The 23,887-nt window shown below is 38.1% G+C and overlaps 1 long non-coding RNA gene across 1 annotated transcript in view; it reads left to right on the top strand.

Moving 5' to 3' along the window:
* The first annotated feature begins 22,954 nt into the window (after window positions 1-22,954).
* The window catches only part of LOC137214546 (uncharacterized), a 143,254-nt gene continuing 142,321 nt past the window's right edge, over window positions 22,955-23,887 (top strand). Inside the window, exon 1 of the long non-coding RNA XR_010938937.1 lies at window positions 22,955-23,776. This is a non-coding gene — a long non-coding RNA (uncharacterized lncRNA). The remainder of the gene's footprint in view (window positions 23,777-23,887) is intronic.

The raw sequence follows: 23,887 nt of genomic DNA, 5'->3' as shown, positions 1-23,887 counted from the left end.
CAGCCAGGGTGTAGTTGAAAAGGTCACTGTTGGCCCTTCCTCAAGCAGCACCTCAGAAACAGCCTTGATCTCTGACGGTGGCTGTTCAACCACAGCTCAACAACACCCCCATACACGCCAAGAGGCCATGTGGGTCCCACCTGCCCTGTAGAGAGATTCCACCACAGGGCAGGGATGGCAGAGGCTGGGGGCAGAGTGATCTGCTGTGAAGGATAAAGTGGACTTGCACCTGAGGCTGTGTCTGAGTGGAGCTATGGGTAACCGCACAGGCAACACACCAGATTTCTATCTGTGGCCAACACAAGGTGAGAGACCACATTGGACCTCCTTATTTCAGCACTACCCTCCTCTGGAGCAAGGGTCTTGGTGCAGGGAGAGGGAAAAACACACACTTAAAGGGAAGAGAGCCAGCTTGGCCCAACCCGTAGGGATTCTGCTTCAGCAATTTGGGATTAGACCTCACCCTTGATGGGGCGGTGATGGCCACTGCGCAGAGGGGAAGTCCTGTCTTACACCTGGCTTCAGCTCTAGCCCTTCCATCTCTAGCTCCATCCCCGACCAAGGTGAGAGCTGTCAGCACACCCTGAGGAAAGATGTGACTTGCATCCACGTCAGATCCAGCTTCCCCACCATAGGCATTAGGCACACACAGTCTGTATAGGGATACTCTCACACAAGATCACCCGTTCAAGACCACAATAGATAGCTGTTTCCCCTAAATTCACAGAAGCAGAGAAAGTTAGGTAAAATAAAAGGGCAGAGGAACTACTTTCAATTGAAAAAGCAAGAGAAAATACCTGCATAAATAATGAAACAGAATAAACAATTTACCAGTTAAAGAATTCAAAGCATTGGTAAAAAAAAAATGTTAACTGAATAGAGAAAAAAATTGATGTACATGGTGAACACTTAACAAGGAACAGAAAATATTAAAAAGACTTAATCAGAAATGAAGAATTCAATAGCTGAAATAAACAACACACTAGAAGGAATGAATAGCAGACTAAGTGATAGAGAAGAATGTGTAAGTGATCTGGAAGATAGAATAATGGAAACCACCCAATCAGAACAGCAAAAAGAAATACAAATTTTAAAAAATGAAAACAATTTAAGAGATCTCTGGGATAATATTAAGCATACCAACATTTGCATTATAGGAGCCTCAGAAAGAGAAGAGAGAGAGAAGTGGAACAAAAAATGTATTTGAGAAAATTATGGCTGAAACGTTCTCAAAACTGAAGAAAGAAACAGATATCCAGATATGGAAGCATAAAAGGTCCAAAAAAAAGATAAACTCAAACAGATCCATACCAAGGCATATCATAATTAAAATGGCAAAGTTAAAGATAAAGAGAGAATTCTAAAGGCAGCAAGAGAAAAACAAAGAGTCATAAACAAAGGAATCCCCATAAGTCTATCAGCTGATTTCTCTGCAGAAACTTTTCAGGACAGAAAGGAATGGCAAGATATATTCAAAGTGCTGAAAGGGAAAAACCTGCAACCTAGGATTCACTACCCAGCAAGATTATCATTTAGAAAAGAAGAAAAGATTAACAACTTCCCTGAGAAGCAAAAACTAGGAGTTCATCAATGCTAAACCTACACTAAAAGGAATGTTAAAGGGTCTTCTCTAAGCGGAAAAGAAGTAAGAATCTATAAGGGATATTCCCATTAGGAAAGGCAAATATATAGTAAGCACTGAGATCCAACCACTTAAATAACCCAGTATGAAGATTAAAAGACAAAAAATAGTAAAAGCAAGTATAACTATGATAAATAGTTAAGGGATAGCATGAAGATGTAATATATGACATAGAAAACACAAAATGGGGGGGGTAGTAAAAAATATAGATCTTTTAGAATATGTTTGAACTACCAGTTTAAGACAAGTAGATATAGGTCAACATATATGAACCCCATGGTAACCACAAATCAAAAACCTACAACAAATACACAAAAACCAAAAAGAAAGGAACACAAACATACTACTAAAGAAAATCATCAAACCACAAGAGAATAAACAAAAAGAAGAAGAAATAAACAGAGAACTACAAAAACAACTACAAAACAAGTAATATAATGGCAAAGTATACACCTATCAAAAATGACTTTATTTTTTTTTCTCAACTTTGTTTTATTTTTTAACATCTTTATTGGAGTATAATTGCTTTACAATGTTGTGTTAGTTTCTGCTGTATAAAAAAGTGAATCAGCTATATGTATACATATATCCCCATAACCCCTCCCTCTTGTGTCTCCCTCCCACCCTCCCTATCCCACCCCTCTAGGTGGTCACAAAGCACAGAGTTGATCTCCCTGTGCTATGTGGCTGCTTCCCACTAGGTATCTATTTTACATTTGGTAGTGTATATATGTCCATGCCACTCTCTCACTTTGTCCCAGCTTACCCTTCCCCCTCCCTGTGTCCTCAAGCCCATTCTCTACATCTGCGTCTTTTTTCCTGTCCTGCACCTGGGTTCTTCAGAACCTTTTTTTTTTTTTAGATTCCATATATATGTGTTAGCATACTGTATTTGTTTTTCTCTTTCTGACTTACTTCACTCTGTATGGCAGACTCTAGGTCCATCATCCACCTCACTACAAAAAACTCAATTTAATTTCTTTTTATGGCTGAGTAATATTCCATTGTATATATGTGCCACATCTTCTTTATCCATTCATCTGTCGATGGACACTTAGGTTGCTTCCATGTCCTGGCTATTGTAAATAGAGCTCCAATGAACATTGTGGTACATGACTTTTTTGAATTATGGTTTTCTCAGGGTATATGCCCAGTAGTGGGATTGCTGGGTCGTATGGTAGTTCCATTTTTAGTTTTCTAAGGAACCTCCACACTGTTCTCCATAGTGACTGTATCAATCTACATTCCCAGCAACAGTGCAGGAAGGTTCCCTTTTCTCCACACCCTCTCCAGCATCTGCTGTTTGTAGTTTTTCTGATGATGGGCATCCTAACTGGTGTGAGGTGATACCTCATTGTAGTTTTGATTTGCATTTCTCTAATAATTAGTGATGTTGAGCATCCTTTCATGTGTTTGTTGGCAATCTGTATATCTTCTTTGGAGAAATGTCTATCTGGGTCTTCTGCCCATGTTTGGATTGGGTTGTTTGTTTTTTTGATATTGAGCTGCAAGAGCTGCTTGTATTATTTTGGAGATTAATCCTCTGTCAGTTGCTTCATTGGCAAATATTTTCTCCCATTCTGAGGGTTGTCTTTTCATCTTGTTGTTTATTTTTGTTTTTATTTCCATTTCTCTAGGAGGTGGTCAAAAAGGACCTTGCTGGGATTTATATCATAGAGTGTTCTGCCTGTGTTTTCCTTGAAGAGTTTTACAGTGTCTGGCCTTACATTTAGGTCTTAAATTCATTTTGAGTTTATTTTTGTGTATGGTGTTAGGGAGTGTTCTAATTGCATTCTTTTACATGTAGCTGTGCAGTTTTCCCAGCACCACTTATTGAAGAGACTGTCTTTTCTCCATTGTATATTCTTGCCTCCTTTATCAAAAATAAGGTGACCATATGTGTGCAGGTTTATCTTTGGGCTTTCTGTCCTGTCCCATTGATCTATATTTCTGTTTTTGTGTCAGTACCATACTGTCTTGATTACAGTAGCTTTGTAGTATAGTCTGAAGTCAGGGAGTCTGATTCCTCCAGTTCCATTTTTCTTACTCAAGATTCCCTTGGCTATTCGGGGTCTTCTGTGTTTCCATACAAATTGGGAAGTTTTTGGTTCTAGTTCTGTGAAAAATGCCATTGGTAGTTTGATAGCAATTGTATTGAATCTGTGGATTGCTTTGGGTAGTATAGTCATTTTCACAATGTTGATCCTTCTAATCCAAGAACATGGTATATCTCTCCATCTGTTTGTATCATCTTAAATTTCTTTCATCAATGTCTTATAGTTTTCTGAATACAGGCCTTTTGTCTCCTTAGATAGGTTTATTCCTAGGTAGTTTATTCTTTTGTTGCAGTGGTAAATGGGAGTGTTTCCTTAATTTCTCTTTCAGATTTTTCATCATTAGTGTATAGGAATGCAACAGATATCTGTGCATTAATTTTATATCCTGCTACTTTACCCAATTCATTGATTAGCTCTAGTAGTTTTCTGGTAGCATCTTTAGGATTCTCTATGTATAGTATCATGTCATCTGCAAACAGTGACAGTTTTACTTCTCCTTTCCCTATTTGGATTCCTTTTATTTCTTTTTGTTCTCTGATTGCCGTGGCCAAAACTTCCAGAACTATGTTGAATAAGAGTGGTGAGAGTGGGCAACCTTGTCTTTTTCCTGATCTTAGTGGAAATGGTTTCAGTTTTTCACCATTGAGAATGATGTTGGCTGTGGGTTTGTCATGTATGGCCTTTATTATGTTGAGGTTAGTTCCCTCTATGCCTTTTCTGGAGGGTTTTTATCATAAGTGGGTGTTGAATTTTGCCGAAAGCTTTTTCTGCATCTATTGAGATGATCATATGGTTTTTATCCTTCAATTTGTTAATATGGTGTATCACACTGATTGATTTGCATATACTAAAGAATACTTGCATTCATGGGAGAAACCGCACTTGATCATGGTGTATGATATTTTTAATGTGTTGTTGGATTCTGTTTGCTAGTATTTTCTTGAGGATTTTTGCATCTATGTTCATCAGAGATATTGGCCTGTAGTTTTCTTTTTTTGTCACATCTTTGTCTGGTTTTGGTATCAGGGTGATGGTGGCCTCGTAGAATGAGTTTGGGAGGGTTCCTCCCTCTGCTATATTTTGAAGAGTTTGAGAAGGATAGGTGTTAGCTCTTCTTTAAATGTTTGACAGAATTCACCTGTGAAGCCATCTGGTCCTGGGCTTTTGTTTGTTGGAAGATTTTTAATCACAGTTTCATTTTCAGTGCTTGTGATTGGTATGTTCATATTTTCTGTTTCTTCCTAGTTCAGTCTTGGAAGGTTGTGCTTTTCTAAGAATTTGTCCATTTTCTTCCAGGTTTTCCATTTTATTGGCATATAGTTGCTTGTAGTAATCTCCCATGATCTTTTGTATTTCTGCAGTGTCAGTTGTTACTTCTCTGTTTTCATTTCTAATCCTGTTGATTTGAGTGTTCTCCCTTTTTTTATTCATGAGTCTGGCTAATGGTTTATCAATTTTGTTTACCTTCTCAAAGAACCAGCTTTTAGTTTTATTGATCTTTGCTATTGTGTCCTTCATTTCTTTTTCATGTATTTCTGATCTGATTTTTATGAGCAATCTGACAAGAAAAAGAAATGAAAGACATCTAAATTGAGGGGAAAAAGTAAAACTCTCACTATTTGCAGATAACATGATACTTTATATAGAAAACCCTAAAGTCTCCACCCCAAAACTATTAGAACCAATAAATGAATTCAGCAAAGTTGCAGGATATAAGATTAATATACAAAAATCTGTTGCTTTTCTATATACGAATAATGAACTATCAGAAAGAGAAAGTTAAAAAAAAGTCCCATTTAAAATCATGTCAAAAAGAATAAAATGCCTAGGAATAATTTTTTTTTAATTAATTTATTTTTGGCTGCATTGGGTCTTCATTGTTGTGCATGGGCTTTCTCTCGTTGCGATTCGCAGGGGCTACTCTTTGTTGCAGTGTGCAGGCTTCTCATTGTGGTGGCTTCTCTTATTGTGGAACATGGGCTCTAGGCACGCAGGTTTCAGTAGCTGTGGCATGCAGGCTCAGTAGTTGTGGCTCTCGGGCTCTATAGAGCACAGGCTCAGTAGTTGTGGCACACGGGCTTAGTTGTTCCATGGCATGTGGGATCTTCCCAGACCAGGGCTGAAACCCATGTACCCTGCATTGGCAGGTGGATTCTTAACCACTGTGCCACCAGGGAAGTCCCATCTAGGAAGAAACTTAATTAAGGAGGTGAAAGACCTTTATGCTGAAAACTATAGAACACTGATGAAGGAAATTGAAAATGAAATGGAAAAAGGAATGGAAAGATATTCCATGCTCTTGGATTGGAAGAATTGATATTGTTAAAATAGCCATACTAACCAAAGCAACAGACTTAATGCAATCCTTATCAAAACACCCATGACATATTTCATAGAACTAGAAAAAATAACACCAAAATTCATGTGGAACCAAGCAAAAGACCCTGAATTGCCAAAGCACTCATGAAATAAAAGAACAAAGCTGGAGGTATCATGCTCCCTGTCTTCAAACTACTCTATAAAGCTACAGTAATCAAAAACAGCAAAGTACTGGCACAAAAACAGACACAAAGATCAATGGAACAGAATAGAAGGCCCATAAATAAGCCCACACACCTATGGTCAATTAATCTATGATAAACAGGCAAGATTATGAAAATGGAGAAAAGATAGTCTCTTCAATAAGTGGTGCTGGGAAAACTGGAAAGCTATACTTAAAACAATGCAATTAGAACATTTCCTCACACCCTGTAAAAGAAAACTCAAATGGATTAAAGGCCTTAATATAAGACCTGTAACCATGAAACTCCTAGAAGAGAACAAAGGCAGAATATTCCTTGACATAAACGACATAAATCGTAGCAATATTTTTTGGGATCTGTCTGTAAAAGCAAAGGAAAAATAAACAAATGGGACCTAATTAAACTTAAAAGCTGTTGCACAGCAAAGGAAACTATAGACAAAATGAAAAGACAACCTACGGACTGGGAGAAAATATTTTCAAATGATGCAGCTGACAAGGGCTTAATTTCCAAAATATACAAACAGCTCATACAACTCAATAACAAAAAAAAGAGAAATAACCCAATCAAAAAATATGAAGACGATCTAAAAAGACATTTCGCCAGAGAAGACATACAGATGGCCAACAGGCACATGAAAAGATGCTCAACCTCACTAATTATTAGAGAAATGTAAATCACATCACTAATTATTAGAGAAATGCAAATCAAAACCACAATGAAGTATCACCTTGCATATATCAGAATGGCTATCATCAAAAAGTCTACAAATAAACATTAGTGAGGATGTGGAGAAAAGGGAACCCTTGTGCATTTAGGTGGGAGTGTGAATCAGTGCAGCCACTATGGAAAACAGTATTGAGGTTCCACAAAAAACTAAAAGTAGAACTACCATATGGCCCAGCAATTCTACTCCTGGGTATATATCCAGAAAATATGAAAACACTGACTCAAAAAGATGTATGCACCCAATGTTCACAGAAGCAGTATTTACAGTAGTAAAGATATGGAAGCAACTCAAGCATCCATCAATAGAAGAATGGATAAAGAAGACGTGGTATATATACACAATGGAATATTACTCGGCCATAAAAAAGAATGAAATTCTGCCATTTGTAGTAATGTGAATAGACCTAGAGAATATTCTGCTTAGTGAAATAAATCAGAGAAAGAAAAATACTGTATGATATCACTTATATGTGGAACTAAAAAATAATACAAATGATGGTATACAGCAAAACAGGAACAGACTCACCGATATAGAAAACAAATTAGTGGTTACCAGTGGGGAGAGGGAAGCAGGGAGGGGCACACTAAGCGTACGGGATTAAGAGAAACAAACTACTATATACAAAATCCTTAGGGACTTCCCTGGTTGCGCAGCGGTTAAGAATCCGCCTGCCAATGCAGGGGACACAGGTTCGAGCCCTGGTTTGGGAAGATCCCACATGCCACAGAACAACTAAGCCAGTGTGACACAACTACTAAGCCTGTGCTATTGAGCCCATGAAGCACAACTACGGAAGCCCGCATGCCTAGAGCCCATGCTCTGCAACAAGAGAAGCCACACTATGAGACGCCCGTGCACCACAACGAAGAGTAGCCCCCATTCGCCACAACTAGAGAAAGCTCATGCACATCAATGGAGAACCAATGCAGCCAAAAAATATATAAATAAATAAAAATAAAATAAAATACATAAGCAACAAGAATACATTCTATAACATAAGGAATTATAGCCATTATCTTGTAATAACCTTTAATGGAGTATAAACTATAAAAATACTGAATCTCTATGCTGTACACCTGAAACTAATATAATATTGTAAATCAACTATACTTCAAATAAAAAAGAGAAATAGGACTTCCCTCGTGGTGCAGTGGTTAAGAATATGTCTGCCAATGCAGGGGACACGGGTTTGAGCCCTGGTCCGGGAAGATCCCACACACCATGGAGCAACAAAGCCTGTGTGCCACAACTACTGAGCCTGCACTCTAGAGCCCACGAGCCACAACTGCTGAGCCCACGTGCCACAACTACTGAAGCCTGTGCACCTAGAGCCCATGCTCCACAACAAGAGAGGCTACCGCAATGAGAAGCCCGTGCACCAAGACAAAGAGTAGCCTCCTCTCGCCGCAACTAGAGAAGAAGCCCATGCACAACAATGAAGACCCAATGCAGCCAAAAAAAAAAAAAAAAATTAATTAATAAAAATAAAGAAATAATAAAAAACCTTTTATGTATTCCTAGTGTGGAATTCTATGTAGTTGTTAAAAATGAAACAGATATGTAAACATAAACAAGAAAATAATCCAATGATTTGTTATTGCATAAAAAATGCAAGATGCTGAAAAATAAGTAGGATCCCATTTTTGTTCAACATTTTGCTTATGTAGTTGTACATACATAGAAAACTTGAATATTCAGAAAGCTGTCAACAATAGTTACCTCTCAGAGAGTGGCAATGAGGATAGCAGGGATGGGGTATACTTTATTTTTTCACATATATATAAGCCTCATTGTCTTACAACAATAATTTGTTAATTTCTAAGTAAATAATAAACATTCAGTTTTGGAAAAAGGCAATGCGAACAGTGTAAATACATAGACTTAGTGGCTATAGAAAAGCTACTTTATACGTCAGTTTAAACATTTTGAATATTTTTTATGTTTATAAGTTTGTGACTTCTGGGTTCACAGTGGAAAAACAGTATGAGATGCCTTTTCCAAATTGAAATGACTAAAAGGAATACTCTAAAATAAAGGAAACTAACAATGAGATAAACATTGATACTACATCTCAACGCTTCTCTGTTTATATGTCTTTTGCTCTACGTTATGGGGGGTTTCCTTTCACATTACTAATTCAGTCAGTGTCATGTCATTTAATCAATTCTATCGAATTTTCTGTTTTGAGTGTCATGCTTTTTAACCTTTAAGAATTCTTTCCTGTATACAGCAGAAACTAACACACCATTGTAAAGCAATTATACTCCAATAAAGATGTTAAAAAAAAAAAAAAGAATTCTTTCCTGCTCTGATTTCTCCTTTGAATGAAAGCTTCTCTCAGTGAATTTAAAAAGTCAAACTACGGGGCTTCCCTGGTGGCGCAGTGGTTGAGAGTCCGCCTGCTGATGCAGGGGACACGGGTTCGTGCCCCGGTCCGGGAAGGTCCCACATGCCGCGGAGCGGCTAGGCCTGTGAGCCATGGCCGCTGAGCCGGCGCGTCCGGAGCCTGTGCTCCGCAACGGGAGAGGCCACAACAGTGAGAGGACCGTGTACCGCAAAAAAAAAAAAAAAAAAAAAAAAACTACAGTTTTTTTTTTTAAATTTTTCTTGGAGTATAGTTGCTAACACAATATTGTGTTAGTTTCTACTGTACAGCAAAGTGAATCAGCTATATGTATACATATATCCCCTCTTTTTTGTATTTCCTTCCCAATTAGGTCACCACAGAGCACTGAGTAGAGTTCCCTGGGCTATACAGTAGGTTCTCATTAGTTATCTATTTTATACACAGTATCAGTCGTGTATATATGTCAATCTCAATCTCTCAATTCATCCCATCCACCCCCCCTTCCCCCTTGGTATCCATACGTTTGTTTGTTCTCTACATCTGTGTCTCTATTTCTGCTTTGTAAATAAGATCGTCTATACCAATTTTTTCAGACTCTACACATATGTGTTAATATATGATATTTGTTTTTCTCTTTCTGACTTACTTCACTCTGTATGACAGTCTCTAGGTCCATCCACATCTCTACAAATGATCCAATTTCATTCATTTTTATGGCTGAGTAATATTGCATCGTATATATGTACCACATCTTTATCTGTTCCTCTGCTGATGGACATTTAGGTTGCTTCAAACTACAGTTTTAAAAGTTTGTGTTTATTGCATCATTTATTTCCTCTGGGGTCAATAATTCTTTTTTCTTGTTTTATTCTTTCATATTCATTTTGCTGATTTTCCTCATATTATGGTGATCTTTGTGTATTATGGTTTATAAATGAAGAACAAAGTTGTCTGTGATGAGCGGTCAGCATGAATTTCTTGTACCTCTGTGTCATATGTTTATCCAGCAGGATCTCCCCACCAATGAACTGGCTGACTACTACCTCTGATTAGTGGAAAAGGCATGCCATAAGGGCTTATGATCCATGAACAGGCAGCAATAGATAAAGAAAGGAATATTTTCACAGTGTTGAAGGGCACTCGTGTATGTGAGAAGCCCTTAGTATATTTTATAGAGAATCTCCTACTAGATATGAAAGGTAGTTATGGTTTAAGTGTAGGGACAAATCCCTTTTTGAAGTGTCTGTATAGGAAGAAGAGGTTGCCTTAAGTTATCATGTCTCCTTAGTCTTCACCAATCTGTGACAGTTTCTCAATCTTTCCTTGTTTTCCCATGATCTTGGTACTTTAGAATACTGATTAGTTGTCTTATAGAACATCTCTCAATTTGACATTGTCTGAAGTTTTCTCATGATTAGACTGAGATTATACATTTTTGCCAAGGTGATGCTAAACTCAAGAGCACACAGTGAGAGTGCATCATAAGAGCAGGTACCCAAAGTCAAAATGTCCCAATACTTTTTTAGAAAAGATTATTTATTTATTTATTTTTGGCTGCATCGGGTCTCAGTTGCGGCATGCGGGATATTCGTTGAGGCATGTGGGATATTTCGTTGAGGCACGCAGGCTTCTCTCTAGTTGTGGCATGTGGGTTTTCTCTTCTCTAGTTGTGGCATGCAGTCTCCAGGGTGCCTGGGGTCTGTAGTTGTGGCACACAGGCTCTCTAGTTGAGGCACGCAAACTCAGTCGTTGTGGTGCATGGGCTTAGTTGCTCCGCGGCATGTGGGATCTTAGTTCCCTGACCAGGGATTGAACCTGCGTTCCCTGCATTGGAAGGCGGATTCTTTACCACTGGACCACCAGGGAAGTTCCCCAATACTTTTAATAACTCTGAAAACTTATTAAGATGGTGTCTGCCAGGATTCCCCATAGTAAAGTTATGATTTTTAGCTTTGCAATTAATTCATATCTTGAAGGGAATATACTTTGAGATGGGATAAAATAAGCAAGTAAAGGATAAACAGTCTCTTTCTTGTCATACTTCGATCCAGCAATTTTAGCATCCATGGATGATTGCTGCCTGCAGTAATTATTTCTGTAGTATTTGCTATGGGGACTTTCTATTTCCATTATTCTTTCTACATTACATATTGAGATTTTACTAAAACAAAGAGCTATCCTTTTATCCCAATTTATTTAAATTTTTAAATATCAGTGTAGTATCATGGATATTTATTTAATGCTATGAGTTATAACTCATTACTTGTATTATATATCCTAGCCACATGGGGTTTTTAAAATTACTTTTTATGGTTGATTTTGAATATGATTATGTATTGCTGAGAAAACACAATCTGAATGATATCACATTTTTGACATCTATTGAGATTTTCTTTGTGACAAAGCACGTGGGTTTTTGTAAATATTCTTTGCATGCATGACATAATGAAAATTCTTTTTTGTTTCTGAAGTTTTTTCATTGTGAACTATAAAACATGTAAAAGTGCACCAAATATAATTATATGCTTAGTGAGTTATTATAAAGCAGACTCCTGTGTTACCACTATCCAGGTGAAAAAATAAAATCTTGCTAGTGACAGAAAAATATCCCAAGTGCTATGTTCCAATCATGTCTTCCCTGCTCACATGCTCACCCCCACCTGAAGAAAACCAATGCCTTGATTTTTAGGTTCTCCAGTTACCTGCTTTTCCTAATAAAAATACCATCTAACTATGCATTACTAAAAACTATACTTTAGTGAAACAAGATATATTATGGAAACACGATTAGTCAATTAACATCACAAAGTAAACTTCAAAACAAGGAGTATTGCCAGAGACAAAGAAAAATATTTTCATAATGATAAAACATTCAATTCACTAGGAATGCACTGCAGTCCTAAAAGTGTATGCATCAAAAAAATAAAACTTCAAAGTACATGAAACAAAAATGACAGAAATAAAGATATAAAAGTATCTACTCAAAACTGAAGATTTTAACACTCCTTCCTTAGTAATTGATGGAACAAGATGACTGAAAATCAGAAAAGATATAGATGAGAACAGCTACCAACTGGACCTATTAGAACGATGCATCTAAAAATGGCAGAATATAATTTTTTTCCAAATACATATGGAACATGTGTTATCTCATTGGGTTTTAATTTCCATTTTCATAACTAATGAGCATAAACCCACTTTCATATCTTTACTGGATACTTGGTTATTGTTGTAGATGCTTTTGGGGCTCTGCCCAATAAAGGCTCTGACTTTAGGGAACCCTACCTAGGACAGTTGCTACCAGGACTGATGATTAGAAGCATGGTCTAGGAAAGGTCCTAGAGTCTGACAGGTTGCAGTACTGCAAATATTAAGACTTCCACTTGTGGTAAATGGGGATGTGATACAGGTGGAAGGAAATGTACCAGCCTGTGTAATTTCTTTGGCATTTCAGATCAATGATGGAGAAAGTTAAGTATTAGGACTGTGGAACTGAGTGATTATTGCTGAGCACCACTGATTTATTGAAAAAGAGAATGACAGACTTAGGTCAACTGAGCACAAATTGAAAGGTGAAATAAAAATCAGACGGCAAGCATGATTTATGACTAGGAATGTGACTTAATTATGAGTGGCAGAGCCAAAGAGAAGGTTGATTTCTCATCCCAGACAAATCTAAGCCAAAGTCAGGACCCTGAAAGAGAAGTGGAACCCTGAGCCTTGGGCTGGGGATATTACGATTGGTGCAGTTAAGAATTTGGAACACTCAGATTACCCTCAATCCTTTGGGCCTGTGGAAGGGACCCACTTCTACCTGTTAGGGGATGGGACTCCACCTTCCTTGATGACCATGCAGAGGGTTCAAATGAGGCAAGTGGCTTATAATGGTTTCCTTTCTCAGAAGTTGACTTCACTTCACCTCCTGGGCACCAGAGTGATAGTAGTGTTAATTCTCAGCATGGCACCACTGTAGGAATCTTGAGCCTGTTAAGGGAGAAGAGAGACTGAATGTCAACAGAGACTGCAGCACCTGGCTAATAAGTACTGTAGAAACTTATAGACTATCCCGGGGAGTAGATTCTGAGGCCACTGGACCAGGGAAGTGGAATACAAAGCTGTTTTTAATGGGGTAACTTTTCTATGACTCAGACTTAATGCTTTGATAAGGGTCCTTACACTCAGTTTTTAATACACTGATGGGGTAGTTCTTGGAAACCTGAAGAGTGGTAGCCCACATTAAACAAAGTAGAGATATGACAAGTGATTATATAAATTATTCAGGAAGTAATAAAAACCTCAGAGAAGTGGTATCTTGGAGTGGACATGTTATATAAGACCAAACCCCTGCTTACTATGTACCCTGGAAGGATTTGGAAGATGACTCACTTAACCAGCATCATTGAGTAACTTAGTAGTGACTGTCCTCTGTAGGTGGGGACTTTGAAGGTGATGTGTTACAGAAATGAAATCTCTTCTATAAATGTGAATAATATGTTCCAGAAATAGCAGAGATTATCTGGCAACAATAATTCAATTTTCTCTCTTTTGTTATCATATTAAATATATCTTTAGCATGTCATTTTATTTTTTAGGGTTTATAGTACACAACTTTAACTTATCATAGCCTACCTTCATGTAATGTTATGCCACTTCACATATAAGAACGTTTTATCATAATTCTTTCATTTCTCCATTTTCTTCAGTAGCTTTTGTGCTACTGTGTCATGGATTTTTCTTTTTTTTCTTTTTGCGGTATGCAGGCCTCTCTCACTGTTGTGACCTGTTGCAGAGCACAGGCTCCAGACGCGCAGGCTTAGTGGCCATGGCTCACGGGCCCAGCAGCTCCGCGGCATGTGGGATCTTCCCGGACTGGGGCACGAACCCGTGTCCCCTGCATTGGCAGGCGGACTCTCAACCACTGCGCCACCAGGGAAGCCCTGTGTCATGGATTTTACTGTTACGTGTTATAAAAACAGTATCTTGTTACTACTTTTGCCTTAAATATCAATTACCTTTAAATACATTTAAGTTAAAAAAAATTTACCAACATGATTACCGTTTCGAAGGATCTTCTTCATGTGGTATAATTTTCCATTTGTCTGAAGAATTTCCTTTACTTTTTTTTTCCTGTAGTGCATGTCTGCTAATGATGCATTATTTCAGCTTTTGTACATCTGAAAAATTTGTATTTCACTTTTGCTTTTGGAAGATATTTTATGTTGTTTATAGAATTTCAGTGTAACTTTTTTTTTCTTTCAACACTTTAAAGATATTACTCCACTGTCTTCTGACTTGCATTAATTTCAACAAGAAATTTGCTGTCATTTTAGTCTTTGTCCCTCTGTACATAATGTATCTTCTTTTCTCTAGCTACTCTTAAAATGTTCTACTTTTTACTGATTTTAAGCAATTTCATTATGATCTGCCTTAGTGTAGTTTTCTTCATGTTTCTTGTGCTTGGAGTTCATTGAGATAGTTGGAGCCATTGGCTTATAATTTTCACCAGATTTAGAAAATTTTCAGCTACTTCTTTGAATATAGTTTTTGTCCCCCTTCTATCTGTCCTTCAAGGGCTTCAGTTACACGTATATCAGGCCACATGAAGTTGTCCCACAATTCGCTGTTGCTCTGTCCATTATTTTTGTGTTGCTTTTCTTTCTGTGTCTCATTTTGGATAGTTTCTATTTATATGTCTTAAAGTTGACTAATCCTTTCTTCTGAAATATTTAATCTGTCAATCCCTTCCTGACATGGTATTCTTCATCTCAGACATGGTAGTTTTAGTCTCTACAAGTTCAATTAGAGTATTTTTTATTTTGTCTTTCATATCCACATTTAATATGTTCCTGATTTCTTCTAAGTTTTTGAATATATGGAATTCAGTTGTGGTGGCTGTTTTGTTTTTTTTGTTTGTTTTTTTTGCTTCTTTGTTTTTTTAATTTTTGGCTGCATTGGGTCTTTGTTGCTGTGCGTGGGCTTTCTCTAGTTGTGTTGAGCGGGGACTATTCCTCGCTGCGGTACACAGGCCTCCCATTGTGGTGGCCTCTCCTGTTGCAGAGCATGGGTTCTAGGTGCATGGGCTGCAGTAGTTGTAGCACGTGGGCTCAGTAGTTGTGGCTCGTGGTCTCCACAGCACAGGCTCAGCAGCCGTGGCACTTGGGCCTAGCTACTCCGTGGCATGTGGGATCCTCCTGGACCAGGGCTCGAACCTGTGTCCCCTACACTGGCAGGCGGACTCCTAACCACTGCACCACAAGGGAAGCCCGTGGTGGCTGTTTTAATGTCTTCATCTACTAATTCTATCTTCTGTGTCATTTTTTGTTTGATTTAGATTAATTTATCTCATTATGGGTTGCAAATATTTGTCCATAGCTTTTTTTTCCCACTTATTTGACATTGTCATTCCAATAGCAAAAGTTTTCAACTTTTCTAAAGTCCAGTTTATCTTTTTCATTTATGGTCCAGGTTTCTTTCCCTGCTATAAAATCTTCCCTCTCTATAAAATCTTTTGCCTAGCCCAAGGTTACAAATATTTATTTTATACTTTCTTCAAGAACTTTTACAGTATTTTTTATTTTGTTTCAATACCCATTTAAAATTAACATTTATATTATAGTAAAGCATGGGTAAAGGTATTTATTTATTTGGTTACAGCATCATGTATTGAAAAGACTATTGTCTCTCCACTGGATTATCTTTGACCCTTTATCAAAAAGTTGTGCCTATTTCTGGGCTTTCTCTTCTCCTCCACTAATCTTTATGTCCATCCTTACCTCACTATCACACTGTTTTGATTACTGTGGCTCACTTTTTTCTACATCCATTAAATTCATGATTTAACAAATCTGGTGATATGGTAAGTCAAACTGATTTTAGAATGTTGACCCAACTTTTCATTTTTGGAATAAACCTGACTTGGTCATGCATTCTTTTTGCATATTATTCAACTCAATTTGCTAACATTTTGTTAAAGATTTTTGTGCTTATGCTTATGAGAGTTATTGGTCTGTAGTTCTCGGCTCTTATATTGTATTTGTCTGGTTTGGGCATCAGAGTAATGCTGACTTCATAAAATCAGTTGGAAAGGGTTCCTTCCTTTTCTATTTCCTGAAAGAGGTTGTTTAGGACTGACATTATTTCTTCTTTAAATGTTGGAAGAACTTGCCAGTGAAACCATCTGGGCTGTGTTTTCTTTATAGGAAAGTATTTTTAGCTACAAATTCAATATCTTTAATAGACCTAAAACTATTCAGGTTATTTCTTCTTGAATTCTGGTAGTCTGTCTTTCAAGGAATTTTTCCATTTCAATTAGGTTATCAAATTTATTTACAAAGTTTTAATTTATTTATCCCTTATTATCCATTTACTATCTGTCAGATCTGTAGTGATGTCCCCTCTTCTATTCAAGGTCTTGATAATCTGTGTCTTCACACTTTTTTTCTTATTCAGTCTGGCTATATGTTAATCAATTTTTGTATTCTTCATGAAGAACCAGCTTTTGGGTACGTTGATTTTCCCTACTTTTCTCAATTTCATTGGTTTATGTTCTTATCTTTATTATTTCCTTCCTTCTTCTTGCTTTGGGCCTAATTTGTTTCCTTAAGACACTTAGATTATCAGTTCAAAACTTTTTTGGTTTCTAAAATAAGGCATTAAAGCTTATTTCTCTGTAAGTACTTCTTTAGCTGCAGCTTACAAATTCTGTAATGTGCTTTCATTGTCATTCAATTCAAAATTTTCCTAATTTCCCTGTGACTGCCTCTGTGACTCATGTGTTTAATTTCCCAAAATTTGGGTTTGTCCAGACGTCTTTCTGTTATTGATTTTTAGTTTAGTTTGTTTGTGGTCAGAAAATATATTTTGCTTGACTTTAATAATTTTAATTTGTATTAAATGAACCAGAAAGTGGTCTATGTTTGCCAATGTTCCAAGTATACTTGAAAAAAAATTGTATTTTGCTCTTATTAGGTGGAGTGTTCTTATTTTATTTTCTTAAATGGTTATTAACTTTTTGAAAATAAAACTTCACAAAAAGAAGAAATATGTCACATAAGGTTGGATTCAGAAATCTCATGGTTCAATGCACAAGTTGATTTTGAAAAATCTAAAAATTATTTTATAAAAAGTATTATAACGGTAAGTAGTTCTCAGTATGAACTTAATGATGTGTATGTACATACAATTAATAATGACATAAGAGACCAAGCACCAGAAAATAGACGCAAGTAATGAATAAGTTACCTCTTACTCACATGCTTACCTCCTGATCTGTTTCCAGTATGATCCAATGACCCATAATCTATACTCTAGCCACACTGGTTTTATTTTAGTTCTTCCAAGCAACCATGATCTTTTCTTGTCTCAGGATTTACTGAACATATTCTTTGCATGGAGAATACTTTCTCTCTCTTTTCGTCTAACTTCTCTTCAACTTTCAGAAGTGATCTTGAATTCACTTTCCTCAGGAAGCCTTTCCTGACATGCTCCCCAAAGTTTAGATCCTCCTGGTATACATTCTCATGGCAAACGGTACCTCTCTTTCACACACCTTGCTATGACTGAAACGAAAAATATAAGGCCAGATTAGTCAGGTTATCAAAGATGTTATAACTTCTCAAAAGGTACAGAATCATCTTTTCAAAAAAGTTACCAAAATGAGACATGGAGTGACCAACTAAGCTGACTTAACTAAAATGTAGTTTTTATTGAATAGAATTTCTATTTTGAAGATTTCTATGAAAGCAGAATTACGTCATCAGAAGAATAATGAATGTATCAGTCTTCCATATTACATATCTAATACATCCAAGAGACTATAACTTATAAAATGTTGTACACAGCAGGGCACACACAAAACCAACCAAAATGAGATATCCCATTTCTCTGCCTAACCAGATCCAGACAAATGGATAAAGTGTCTGTTTCTCTAAGACATTCCTTGCCGTAGAAAGGAAAATCCATATACAAATGGCACGTTTGGCTCAAATAACTTTTCTTTTCCAAATTGAATCTAAAAATTAATGTTTTAGAGTCTAATACTTTCTTGTAAACTTTTAGGCAAAGAATTTGGGTGAAGGGAGTGAAAGGAAAGTCTTCATCTTTCATAAACATTTGGCACCTTAATTTCTTTTAAATAGCATTTAATATTACTAGGGAACACTTGTAGGAAAATATATAGAGCTTTCCTGGCAATGGAGTTGGAAGAGCTGCCTTCCCCATGTCTCTCAGGCTCACTTGGTAAATTGTGTGCAACACTTTTAGACAGACACTGGCACTCATAAATTATACAGCTCATCTGCATCTTCCAGTCATGAGACATTATGCAAAGTGACATGATTTGCATAATGGATTCCTTTTGTCGCTTCACTTGCCACATGCTTTTAAAAAACAAAATGAAATAAAATGAAGGCATGAAAAGGTGAAAGCATCAAGTTTCCAGCCTTGCATGTCTCCTTCCCAACTATAGTATCAATTGCTTTCATTTTCTACAGGGGACTGGGGTGAAGGGGACAGAAAACAAAAATCCACACTTATAAACAAAAAGCAAACAGTTTTCATATGAATTTCGTTTTTAATTACAATGTACCTACTTTCTTAGTGAAATTCTTCACCATAAATAACGAATCTGGGGCATGAGGAACAGCAACAAAACAAAACACTGATAGAGAGAAAGGAACTTTATGGAACTTTCTCCTTAAAAAAAAAAAAAATCTTCTCCTTTGCCTGTGATATTTAGGAAAGAGGTAGCCTTCCTCCTTATGACTTGGAAAAAAAAAAAGCACCAGGTATTTGCTTATTATTGGAAACAAGCATATTATGGATGAAATAAATGGTCTGGGGGAGGGTTTATTCCCCCCATAAGAACTTCTGAAGGGTTTTCCTGTTTTGAAAGATGAATGGAGAAGAAGATACAGTTGTGCTTTGATTACTTAACAAAATATAGAATGGCTATATACTGTAAGGATGAGGCAGCACCACGTCGACTTCTATCGGCTCTACTCCAATAAGCAGGCAACGTTCCTCAGCAGTTGCTAGTTTTGCTGCGGGCTTTCCTGGCCCCCCTGCACCAGTGCGAAAAGCAGAGTGTGCCAAGCGGCTGGCGTCTGTACCCTGTGGGAAAAGTTAACTGTAATTCTTCGGCTTTTAAAATCAATTAACCCGTGTGTTAATTAACGTCAAGTCGACGGGAGGAGGAGGAGGAGAAGGGGAGGGAGGGAGGAAAGAAAAAAGCTGCAAGGGCGGATGGCAGAAGAGTTGGCACAGTGCCATCCATTCAGGGGCAACGCCACAGTTTCGTGTGATAGGAGCAGCGGGTATATGTTACGGGGGCCCTGTACGCGGGCCAGACAGTGCGGTAAAGCCAAGGGAGATTATCCAGACCCCCAGGAGCGAACAGCAAGCAGCAACCGAAGGCGCAAGTGCCAGGATTACAGCCTAGGCTGGCTCCAACTATGAGCCCTTCCTCGGATCCAGGGACTCGGCTACTTGGGGTTTGGGGGTCTTCCACACCAAAGAGGCACAAAGCTGACTTTAATCACTTTTTTCCTTTAAACTTGATTCTGCCGCACTGGAGCCAGCACAGAGAATGCTTTCACACCCAGCAAGACAAAGGCCGTCGTCTCCGCCATGACACTGTTCCGTTCCAAGCAGAGGCCGGGATCCTGGACTCCTTGAAAAATCAGAAAGAAACAAGGAAAACATACAACAAATACAGCAACAAACAAAAAAATTAACAACCACAAAAATTGTGTGCCCATTTGCCCATGCCAGGGGTGATCATCTGGGCATCTGTTGCAGCAGAAGGCACTTCTGTTGGGCTTTTTTTTTTTTTTTTTTGGGTGGGGGCAAGCTGTTGGCTTGTATGCTATTCAACTTCGTTTATAATTAACTTTAAAAAAACACCATTCAGCCTAGTCAACAACAAACAAAGAGAAAAAGCAGACATCGGAAGAGAAATGCCATAGGAAGCGGCATGAATGCATGCCACAGCCGGTGCCACTTGCCATTCGGAAAACCTCAGGGAAAGATGCCAATTCTACAGCTTGGAAGAAGGCAGAAAAAGGAGCAGAGAGATCTACAAACAGAAATCATAAGGAAAGAATACCGCTTCTACAATCCTGGATTGCAATTGCACGCAGCTTCTGCTGGGAGGAGAGAGGGAATACTCAAATGGAGATATAGATGGGTATAAATTAAAGGATAGGCACTTATCGATTGCATATAGACACGTGTGTAAGGTTGTATGTGTATATAAATACACATATTTTCAGGCAATTTAAACATTTAGATATGTATATATTTTTGTGTTGTAGGTATGCGTATGTATACTGGTGTATATGTTTATGCATATACACACATATGTGGGATGTATGCATGTGTGAGAAAAAGGAGAGGAAGGCAGAGAAAGAGAGAAGGAAATGTGTGTATGTGCATGTATGTGTGTGCATACATCCCACTTTTTGATCCAGGTATACACAGAAAGCAAAATAAAAATCATACTCCAGCAGCAGGCAGGCAGTCAGAGATTTATCTACATTCACTGCTATCACCAGGGAGATGAATGGGGCCGATCTGAAGCCCTTTTACAAGATCCACTATGGGAGTGAAGGAGGAGGAGGGATGCCACACAGACATGCACAAACTTGAAGGCAGAGGGATTTGGAAGGTGCTACTTAGGAAACCCTGGTGGCATAACGCAGGGGAGAAGAAGGGGAAAGAGGCTTGTCTCTCTCTATGTTTTAGGTGGTTGTTTTTAAAAAAATTCTGAATAAGGGTTTCTGGAAACGACTGGTACTTACGTTGTCTGCGTTGCTGTGGATCCTGAAAGGTGTTCTGTTGGCACCGGGCGCTGAGCCAGGGGCAGGTGCTGGAAACAAAAGGGAGAGACAAAAAAATAAATAAATAAAGTCATTCAATGGGAATATTAATTGCTGCTCTTGTGGATTTTACAAAACACACAAACTGTTTTTTCTTTCTTTTTTTAAAAAAATGTGGATTGGCGCGTGTCCCTTTCGCATGGAATATACAAGTAGTATGGGATTTACAGCCCAGAATGGGACTCAGGATTAACCGTGCTGGCATTTTTTGGGCATATTCTTCCTTTTAATGAAAGAGCTTTCGCTGTTAATGAGGAATAATCGTTTGGCTAATGAGCTTTGAAACATTAAGAGAAAAGAGGTTTTTTTCCGTTAATTGCTGTGGTGCGACTGCATGGATGGATTACAAAAGACAGCAATAGGAACGCAGTACAAAGGGGGGGAACCTCTCCTGGAGTGGGAGAAGCACCGAGATGGGTGATGTGTCCCTGCATCTTTCCTTCCTTCTCTCTCTTTCACTCTCTGCCAACTGCTATGGGTTTCCATAACTCCGCAATCAAAGTGGATGGTCGGGAAGGATTATTACAAAGAGTGAAGCCTCCGCTGCTAATGTCTCCAGTGTTTAATCATCATACAGTAGAATGGTTTTATGCATATTTCATTTGCATATCATTAAACTGTGTTAGCGAGTGGCATTCAGAGCCAGGAGAAGTACAAAGTTGGGGAGAGAGGGAAGAAAAAAAGGTCCCTATGATGCTTATCTTCAAACGGGGTACTTTTTCCATGATCTGTCTTCTACTTTTGCTAAAATCATTATGACTTGGAAACCTTTGAAGTTGGATACAACCTTGGATTCTTCTAATTCCTGCAGAGCGGTATATTTTTAAAAACAGCAGAAATGTTCCTGCACTAGACAATTAAAGGAATATAAACTCCAGTGGGTTGAAACTAGTAGCTCTTTGGGGAATGCAGTGGCAGAGGCTTCTACAAATACCAACACTTAAAAAAAATTAAAAAGAGCATCATATTAAAGCAAAGAAAACGAAGACTCCAATATTAACATGTGGATTATATTTGTTTCTTTTGGGGGGTAATGAACTAAACAGAATGAAGAAGCCATCGGTAATTTATCCCTTCATTAATGAACAGTCACCTTTTGTGCGTGTTTGTTTTTTGTCCTTTCTTTTGAAGAGGGATGTTGTCACTTTTAAAGTGATTAGTCAATTATTCTGTAGCTTTGATTTTTTCCCCTGCACCCGACAGGAAAGAAAGGTGGTGGTTAGGGAATATGTGTGTATTGGGGGGATTTGTGGGGAGAGAAGGAATACAGTGAGTTCTTTGTAGATCCAATACATGCACAACATATTAATTGGGAGCTTTTAAAGCTCCCTCAATAGGCTATTTCATTCCTGGAAAAGTAGCAGCTGGTTAGCCACTGTTGGTGACTCTTCAAATAACACTTTAAGTATTTTTATTCTGTCGCTGTTGTTATTGTTGCTTTGTTTTGTTTTTCCTCAGTCAAGATGAGAATATAATGTCACCTCTTCTTTATTGAGTGTCTTCTCTCCTCCATCTTTTTCCCTTACAATTTCCAAACTGTAAAACGATGTTGCTTAGTATTGAATTCTGGTGCACTGTCTAACTGGCACAAGTTGATTTGGAAATGAGATGCTGTTTTATATTCAAATTATCCCTGCTCCTCCCTTATCCTCTAAAGCTTTGTCTCTGCTATGAATATTCAGATGAGGCATGATGTGATTACACTGTACAATTACTTCTATCCATGGTGGTGGCAGGGGCTGCTGGGGAGGCAGAGAGCCAGACAGCCTCCAAGCCAATACGGAGTTTGTTTTCGGTATTTTTCCTATCTCCTTGGCGCTGCAGCACATGCAGATGTCGCTGTTGTTCTTTATAAAGCTCTAATGATATGCAAAAGCATAACTACTCGGTTTGGATGCAAAGCATCAATGAAATATTATGGATGTCTTTAAGAAGGGGAGAGAAAATCCTGACTGAAGGAATGTCCACATAAATTATTTTTATTTAAATCAATTCAAAGGATGGGGTGAGAGCAAGTCAGAAGGAGTTACATGGAAAACATGCATAATATTAATATGCATAAAGAGTTCGAACCGTGGAGAAGAAGCTCCTCACTACAGCTCATGGGACAAACTGGTTCATTAGGAGATAGCTCAGAGCGACTACAGCATTTTGCTATTTCAATTTTTTCCTTATTTTAAATGAAGAGTAAGACAGATGTGTTTTCTTTGCATGGCAGAATCGAGATGGATCCAATCTGTGAAATTTGCTACCCAAATAGTATTTTAATGGAAACCGGAATTAAATAAGGGCATGGATATGGAAGGGAGGGGAGAAGAGAGAATATACGAAGAGGAGTATATTCAGAGCCACAGCATAATATTTCGTAGTACAGGAGGTTTTCAGAAACCATCTTTGCTTCTTCATTGGTCTCAGATGGGGCTCCCATTACAGGGAGCTATCAGGGTTTGCCAAGATGAGCACCGAGACAGGCCCTTCTAGGTCTGAGGCTGAGGAAAGCAGCGGCAACTTGGTGCCTGCCCCCCGCAGCTGTCTACAGCTCGGAAGCCAAAAGCACAGCTACTCCTAATTTGGGGATGCAGTAGAGTGCCTCCTGGTCCAGGTATTTGTGACAGAGGGAATTCTTGGTGCTATCATAGTATATGTTGCTAAAGAGCAGGTGGAATCATCTGGGTGCTTAAGCAGGCCTGATAATGTTGGTGCTGGTTAATTC

This window comes from Pseudorca crassidens, chromosome 20 (genome assembly GCF_039906515.1).
Source record: "Pseudorca crassidens isolate mPseCra1 chromosome 20, mPseCra1.hap1, whole genome shotgun sequence".
NCBI classification, from domain to species: Eukaryota; Metazoa; Chordata; class Mammalia; order Artiodactyla; family Delphinidae; genus Pseudorca; species Pseudorca crassidens.
Note: the sequence above shows the minus strand (reverse complement) of the source record. Positions and strands in the feature narration are given on the sequence as shown.